Genomic DNA, 9159 nt, shown 5'->3' with positions numbered 1-9159 from the left:
TGTATACAGCATCTCGTGGAAGGATGAAATCGTATGGATGAATTCATCAAAATAACGTTTTTATTGAAAATATGTCAATCATTATTTGAATATTTTGGTAACCCGTTGTTTTGTCTGGTAGCCCAAAAAGTTACATATTGAAGCTTTAAATTCATAATAATGATACTGACCTTTGGCTTTGATGTACTGGAAGGTATCTGGACATAACAAAATGGGTCATTATCATGCTCTTTTTGCCATTATGAAAAATAAGAAAACATGAGATGGGAACACTTTTCACAAGATGGCGAAGCGGAACAGTCTGTAATGCATTCACAGCCATGTTATCAAGCATTCTTATCTGAACAAAATGTAAAATAATGACAGAGAAATATAAATCAATAGGATGATCAGTGGAATAAGACACACTTATTATAACCATAACATGTTGAAATATTAAGAGTTCCTAAAGTAAAAGACTAAAAGAGGGGAAAGAAGAATGGAATATCCTGTAGCACAAACAGATGGAGCGGAAAAATAACTCACCGAAAAGGAGGATGAGCAAAAACAGATGACCAGCCATATCAGGGATGAACGATGTAATTTTTTAGAGAGCTACATACATACTGTTAGTCTGACTTTACAGAAGATGGTGGCTGTGACTGGGACAAAGAATACATGTTTCAATAGAAATGTAGATGTGGGGCTTGTTCACAGGAAAACCACAGATGTCTCATATGGCAACTGTGGGCTAATGTCATGTTGCAGAGGACAAGGAGGCTGAACATTCAGAATCATTTATCGGTAATTATTTGTAGGTTCTCAAGCTATCTGTCTTTAACAGATGTTATTTTGTATTATTATTGCCGACAATTCGATTTTTAAAACCAAACTAACATGTCTGTCTGAGAATTTTTTTTATCTTCGACTTTTTGTTTTAAGTTCTTAACTGCTGCACAAAGTTTAACTACAAAAACCTTGCATTTGTGGTTGAGAGTTTGATGGTCTCTAAAATGTAGAAGGGTTTTCATATTTCATTTATGTTTGGTGAGTCATGTTTAATAATATGCCAGAGCAGTGAAGGTAAACTGATAAGCGCAGTAAATGAAAGGAAAGGAAGGAAGGAACGGAGGAGAGAAGAAGAAGCGAGTTCACACTACTCGGACTGATCAGTTTACCTTGAATGCTCTAACTGGTACCTAAATGTCAGCGCCTGTTCAGATAAACCGCGTGCTTTGCTGCGGTGTTGCTTGAAGTGCATAACATTAAACGTGTGTAGGCTGAGAATGCAGTTGCTGTTTTTAAACTAACGTTTTTATGTAGCCTAATTTTGAGATTAACCGTTTGATCATGCCACCTAAAAAAAAAGCAGCAGCCGCCGAAGAAGTAACGTCATCTTCTGATTTGCCCAAAAATTATGAAAACGTGTCCGGAAAAGCTAAATCAGGTTTGTAAAACCATGTGCGGTTTAGGCTAATTTGAGTAGCCTAATTTGACGGTTATTTGGTTAGATTACGGTTGATACATTTGTCCATTTCATTGTTAGAATCCAGCAACGCACCTGCTGTGGCACGGAGAACTCCTCTTCATCCACCTACGATGGTGATGGTTAACGAAGCGCTGAAGGAGTTGGACTCTCGAAAGGGGGTCTCCTCGCAGGCCATTCGCGGATACATAACAGAGAAATATCCATCTGTGGACCTGGTGAGGTTGAAATACATGATACGCAAGACCCTGAAAAAAGGATTCGAGGGCGGGGTATTGGTGAGGACATCAACTCGAAAGCAAACGGAGCACAGGGGAGGCTTCGGGTAAGTGACCCATGCATGTCTAAATCTTAAAGTAAATGCCCAGTGTTTCCAGATTTCTATGAAAAATGACCAATAATTTACAATATGAGTGAAATGGTTTTCCTTCCCAAAAATTGTAATTGAGTATGTCAAAGCAGCTTTCCTGTTTGAATTGTGTTTTTTATTTATATATTACTACATTGGGCAATTACATACCATTTCCAGTGGCACACTGACTCACATAATGATGAAGCCATAGGCTATTGCCAAGAGGAGCGCATTGGCCTATCTCAAGATGAGCTACTTTGAAAAACAGTGCTGGCGGTCACTAAAAATTGGGAGTTGAGAATTATAATGGGTGTACATGCAGTGTTCTATTTTAAGCAGTAGGCATTTGCTTTCCAAACTATGTTTTTTTCACGCGATTTGTATTTTGAAATACAGCTGCAACCAACTAACTAAGACAGCTGCAACCAACTATCTACATATAATCCATGGATGGCAGTTCCCGTTCAAATCAGGACTGGCAGCCATTGCTAGAGTACCCATGAGTTACCACTCAAATTTCCAGGGTAAGAGGTTCCAAAGATCAATGTATTATGTCTATGGCCACAACACAACAAGCTGTACATTTGGCATGCATGCTGCCCAAATTGCAGCCTTCCCGACTGTAGGCAACCAGAAACTGCCAAAATAAAGGAAATGAGTGTCACGTTCTGACCTTTATTTCCTTTGTTTTGTCTTTATTTAGTATGGTCAGGGCGTGAGTTGGGGTGGGCTGTCTATGTGTGTTTTTCTATGTTGGGGTTGTCAGGACCCGGTGCGAGAAACAGTCACTAATAATTGGCAGAACCCAGAAGATGAGGCAGACACAGCAGTACTAGAGATGGTGGTTTAATAAAAAATAGATATCTTCCAAAATACAAAAGAAAATCCACAAAGTGGTAAAAACAGCAAGGGAAAAAACAAACCTGAAAAGACCAATCCAAAAATACACGAGAACAAAACCAGAGAACCTCTGGAAAATCCAACAAGAGAAAAATGTTCACAAAGGCTGGGGCTGGGTGCTAACATACAAACACTGAGCAAGGAACTAAGGAACACACAGGGTTTAAATACTAACAAGGGAATGACTTACAGGTGCAAACAATAATTAGGGCAAGAAAAACAAAAGGTACAAAAAAGGTGCAAGGGGGACATCTAGTGAACAAAACCAAACAGTCCTGGCCAAAACCTGACAGGGGTTTTGTGTTCGGCCTGGTATGATTCTCAATCAGAGGCAGCTGTCAATCGTTGTCCCTGATTGAGAATCATACTTAGGCAGCCTGGGTTTCACTTTAGGTTTGTCAGTGTTTGTTCGCCACACGGTACTGTTTCGTTTGTTATTTTGTTAGTGTTCTGTTTGTTGGATTAGCATTAAAATTCATCATCATGAACATTTACCACGCTGCGCCTTGGTTCTCCTCTCTTCCACCTAACGAGTTTGTAGAATTTATGCCAATGTAACAGTATAACTTTAGACCGTCCCCTCGCCCCGACACGGGCGCGAACCAGGGACCTTCTGCACACATCAACAACAGTCACCCACGAAGCGTCGTTACCCATCGCTCCACAAAAGCCACGGCCCTTGCAGAGCAAGGGGAACCACTACTAATAGGTTTCAGAGCAAGTGACGTAACTGATTGAAACGCTAGCGCGTACCCGCTAACTAGCTAGCCATTTCACATCCGTTACACCAAGGTGCATTGAAGCTGTTCTTGCAGCAAACACCCTTTTTAAGACACTTTGTTGGCGTTTTCTTTATTTTGGCAGGTACCTGAATGCGCTTGTGAAAACAAGACAGTTATTTTTGAGAAACTATTGATACTCTGTGGCTAAATATGTTCTCTGGTGTATTTTGAACATTGAGAACAGGCTCCCTTGGTTGGTTATAAAATAAGTAATTTGTTTTTTTGCCTCTTGGGCCCAGCCCCTGACTCACATAATTGACCAGTCACATTTAGTTATTATGCAGTTTATTTTTTCAGTTACCCAATCAAGGCAGGGCCCCCCATTTACCCACATGGGGCCCATACCTCTCCTCCTCCCATCTGATGATTAGCAGAGTGGCAGCAGGAAGCTGTCTACACTCATTGAGAGAGGGCTCCTGAATCCTCCTGTGGTTTGCGGTTGCAGTAAAAATATATACTACATATCTAATATGTGCTGTACAATGTATGTATATATTTGTGACTTTTTTTCTGCCTTCTGGGCACAGGGGCTTCAGCCCCGGGAAGCCCCTTTGTTAATCCGGCCCTGGACGTACCCCAACAACAGAATGGTGTGGGCATATACCTGTATAAAAAAATATTAAATCAAGTATACTGCTGATTGGCCAGCTCAGCCAATGAGCCAACATGATATAATGTTTAATGAGGAAATGGCAAGCATTATCGAAATTGTCTGTTTTGTGTTACAAGTTTAAATGTTTGTTTTTTTATTTATTTATTTCAAATCATGCTTTGGCTACAAATACGAGTATAGGATTAGTGATGGGGAAACAAAGCTTCCTGGAGCATTGAGATTTTCCAGCTAATTGTCTGAAATAGGTTAATTACTCAAGGCTTTGATAAGGTGCACACTAGTGGCACCTGCTGGTCTAAAGGATTTAGAGAACCTATAATTATTTAGCTGATGTCCCACACCCCATAGAGTGTGTGTGCAGTGTAGCTTTTTTGTCTTCTACCAATCAGGTGGTTGTTCGACGAAACAAAGCTTTGGACGTCATTGACCACGTGCTTCTGATAAAGTGATACGGAAATCGGCACAATGTAATTTCAACGCATGCCTCAGAGCTCAGGCATCAAACGTAACATCCCTATACAGGATGAAACTTTTTTTAAAGTGAGATCTCCACTGGACAGTTACTTTATTAGGCTACTTGTGGCAACTAGGCTTTGTTAATCTAAGTAAAATCTGTTCCAAGGTGAATGGACTCTATTTTCTGAATGTGATAGTAGCTTACCTGCCAAATGAGCCAAACTTCATGGTACCAGATTTGAATATAAAGTTGTGTGTTTATTAGATAAGTCACCATTATATGACAAACATATTGAACATGGGCTTGCTGTTTAATATAATGTAGCTCAACATGTGATCACTCTCCCTTACCAGCTTGCAGTCAGGGGTAGGGTGAAGGAACCCAAGCCAAAGGCCACTGAGAACACTGATCCCAAGAAGACTACGGACAAGGAAGCCGGTAAACTGAATCCACTGAATTGATTGTGCTCATCACTCCTAGGATTTAGACATCACCCTATAATCTGCCAAATTGTATGGGATTATTGTTATTGAGCTACGCCCATCGCAATGGAGGACATTTAACATTGCTCATTCAATGACTTGTATGGGTATCTCACTTCTCCTCATTGTGTCCATGATTGCATGCATACACACACATCACTAACTCTTGTCTCTAGAAGCTGAGAAGAAAAAGGCTACAGCCAAAAAGCAGAAGGAGAAACCTTCAGAGGCAAGTGTGGTTTCAGTTATGTTCTGACTATTGGCATTGTTCAAGTGGTTTTGGTGTAAAGGGACTTTTTTATATATATACTTTTGTCATGGGTACTGTTCCCTATTTGGGCTTTATCATGGTTAAATTGAATCTGTAATTTTCTCAAATTTTTTTTTAATCTCTAATTTTAAATGGGTGATTGTATTGCAAACCTGTCATTTTCATCTTTCAGGATGCAAAACTCAGGAAGGCCGCAAAAGCATCTGCTTCCAAGGTGGCCCCTGCTAAGAAGCCCAAGTCGAAGAGGATAAAGGGGCAGAGGGGACAGCTGAGTATCAACCCAAAGCACAGAAGACTACCAAGGGTGAAGGGGCAGCCAAGAAGGCAAAGGCCAAAGCTTCCCAGAAGCCTGCAGAGGGTGATGAAGGGGACACTGCTGCTCCTGAAGCTAAACCCACAGGGAAACGAGGCAAGGGGGGCAGCAGCAGAGTGACTGCACTCCTTTTATCCACTTTATATGTTTTTAAATAAAGCAGTTTTTTGTACTTCTTGTTTGTGGCATTTAAATGTAGACCTAGCTGCTGTAAAATTTTATTCCACTTTTCCTGTAGATAAGTGTTGGTGGTAGCTAGGGGTTTGTAATAATGTTTAATGATTCACTGATGCAAGTTTATATATATATAAATAAAAAGCTGTTAAGTTCTTGTTTCTTGCACCTGCTTAATCAGTACCCTCTTCTGCCAGATTAATTGTATCACTAGTACAGTGACTTCCCGGTTCCTGGAAAATATTGATGGTTAAGGTGTTTTCTATAGTCATGACCATGGCACGATTTGTTGGGAAAATCTGGTACAGTGAGTGTGCAGATAGTTGAGATCAGTCTGAGCCTGGAACACACTGGACATGACATCTTGGTACCAGTCTCCTGACGGACTATTTCCTGACGGACTATTTCTCAGGTCCACATCGTAGAATATGCATATAATTTACAGATTAGGATAGAAAATACTCCAAAGTTTCCAAAACTCAAAATATTGTCTGAGTATAACAAAACTGAATCTGCAGGCGAAAACCTGAGGAAATCTAACCCGGAAGTGATTGTTTTAAATTTAAATCTGTGTTTCCTGGCCCGTCTTTCTTCCATTTAAAGGGGTATCAACCAGATTCCTTTTCCAATGTCTTCCTCAGGTTGTGACCAGGCTTTAGACATAGTTTCAGGCTTTTATTTAGAAAAATTAGCGAGATTTTTCAAAACTAATCAGGTTTCCTCTGATTAGTTCCTGCGCGCGAGAGGGGTAGCTCTCCATTTTCTTTCTCTCTTTTATTGAATAGGTTACGGTCCGGTTGAAATATTATCGATTATGTTTGTTAAAAACAACCTGAGGATTGATTATAAAAAACATTTGACATGTTTCTACGAACATTACGGATCCTTTTTGGAATTTTCGTCGAACAGAACAAGGCTTTGGTTTTCTGAACATAACGCTCAACCCAAATGGCGTTTTTTTGTTATAAAAGTAATATTTATCGAACAAAAATAACATTTATTGTGTAACTGGGAGTCTCGTGAGTGCAAACATCCGAATATTATCAAAGGTAAACGATTAATTTTATTGCTTTTCTGACTTTCGTGACCATGCTAATTTGGGGCTAGCTGTTGTAGCATTGATTGATACACTCACAAAAGCTTGGATTGCTTTCGCTGCAAAGCATATTTTCTAAATCTGACACGATAGGTGGATTAACAACAAGCTAAACTGTGTTTTGGTATATTTCACTTGTGATTGCATGATTATAAATATTTGTAGTAACATTTTGCGCCCTGCAATTCAGCGGTTGTTTAGGAAAATGATCCCGTTAAAGGGATCCGTAGCGCAGAGAAGTTAACCAGCTTTTACTCAACCACACCTAGGAGAAAAATAAATCATTAATGCTGTGGACCTCAAGGCCTGGATTTGAAAAAGGATACACGGGAAGAGAGCATAGGCAACGCCATTGAAGCTGTCACATATTTTATTTTTAATTTTTTCACCTTTATTTAACCAGGTAAGGTAGTTGAGAACAAGTTCTCATTTACAACTGCGACCTGGCCAAGATAAAGCAAAGCAGTGCGACAGAAACAACAACACAGAGTTACACATCGAATAAACAAGCGTACAGTCAATAACACAATAGACAAAAAGAAAACCTATATACAGTGTGTGCAAATGGCATGAGGAGGTATGACAATAAATAGGCCATAGTAGCAGAGTAATTACAATTTAGCTGATTAACACTGGAGTGATAGATGTGTGTAAGTAGTGATATTGGTGTGTAAAAGAGCAGCAAAGTAAATAAAAACAATATGGGGATGAGGTAGGTAGATTGGGTGGGCTATTTACAGATGGACTATGTACAGCTGCAGCGATCGGTTAGCTGCTCAGATATCTGATGTTTAAAGTTAGTGAGGGAAATGTAAGTCTCCAGCTTCAACGATTTTTGCAATTCGTTCCAGTCACTGGCAGCATAGAACTGGAAGGAAAGGTGGCCAAAGTAGGTGTTGGCTTTGGGGATGACCAGTGAGATATACCTGCTGGAGCGCGTGCTACGGGTGGGTGTTGTTATCGTGGCCAGTGAGCTGAGATAAGGCGAAGCTTTATCTAGCATAGACTTGTAGATGACCTGGGGCCAGTGGGTCTGGCGATGAATATGTAGCGAGGGCCAGCCGACTAGAGCATACAGGTCGCAGTGGTGGGTGGTATAAGGCACTTTGGTAACAAAACGGATGGCACTGTGATAGACTGCATCCAATTTGCTGAGTAGAGTATTGGAAGCTATTTTGTAGATGACATCGCCGAAGTCGAGGATCGGTAAGATAGTCAGTTTTACTAGGGTAAGTTTGGCGGCGTGAGTGAAGGAGGCTTTGTTGCTAAATAGAAAGCTGATTCTAGATTTGATTTTGGATTGGAGATGTTTGATATGAGTCTGGAAGGAGAGTTTACAGTCTAGCCAGACACCTAGGTATTTGTAGTTGTCCACGTATTCTAGGTCAGAACCGTCCAGAGTAGTGATGCTAGTCGAGCGGGCGGGTGCGGGCAGCGAACGGTTGAAAAGCATGCATTTGGTTTTGCTAGCGTTTAAGAGCAGTTGGAGGCCACGGAAGGAGGGTTGTATGGCATTGAAGCTTGTTTGGAGGTTAGTTAACACAGTGTCCAAAGAAGGAACAGATGTAAACAGAATGGTGTCTTCTGCGTAGAGGTGGATCAGGGAATCACCCGCAGCAAGAGCGACATCGTTGATATATACAGAGAAAAAAGTCGGACCGAGAATTGAACCCTGTGGTAGCCCAATAGAGACTGCCAGAGGTCCGGACAACAGGCCCTCCGATTTTACACTCTGAACTCTATCTGCGAAGTAGTTGGTGAACCAGGCGAGGCAGTCATTTGAGAAACCAAGGCTATTGAGTCTGCCAATAAGAATACGGTGATTGACAGAGTCGAAAGCCTTGGCCAGGTCGATGAAGACGGCTGCACAGTACTGTCTTTTATCGATGACGGTTATGATATCGTTTAGTACCTTGAGCGTGGCTGAGGTGCACCCGTGACCAGCTCGGAAACCGGATTGCACAGCGGAGAAGGTACGGTGGGATTCGAAATGGTCAGTGATCTGTTTATTAACTTGGCGTTCAAAGACTTTAGAAAGGCAGGACAGGATGGATATAGGTCTGTAACAGTTTGGGTCTAGAGTGTCATCCCATTTGAAGAGGGGGATGACCGCGGCAGCTTTCCAATTTTTAGGGATCTCGGACAAAACGAAATAATAGGGGTTGCAACAATGGTGGCGGATAGTTTTAGAAAGAGAGGGTCCAGATTGTCTAGCCCAGCTGATTTGTACGGGTCCAGGTTTTGTAGCTCTTTC

At 41.1% G+C, this 9159-nt stretch overlaps 1 pseudogene; it reads left to right on the top strand.

Moving 5' to 3' along the window:
- Nucleotides 1-1296: 1296 nt before the first annotated feature.
- On the top strand, nt 1297-5755 carry LOC139540957 (histone H1-like; annotated as a pseudogene).
- The last annotated feature ends 3404 nt before the right edge of the window (nt 5756-9159 follow it).

The sequence above is a fragment of the Salvelinus alpinus genome, chromosome 2 (assembly GCF_045679555.1).
Source record: "Salvelinus alpinus chromosome 2, SLU_Salpinus.1, whole genome shotgun sequence".
NCBI classification, from domain to species: Eukaryota; Metazoa; Chordata; class Actinopteri; order Salmoniformes; family Salmonidae; genus Salvelinus; species Salvelinus alpinus.
The sequence above is the reverse complement of the archived record's forward strand: the minus strand, read 5'-3'. Positions and strand labels throughout refer to the sequence as shown.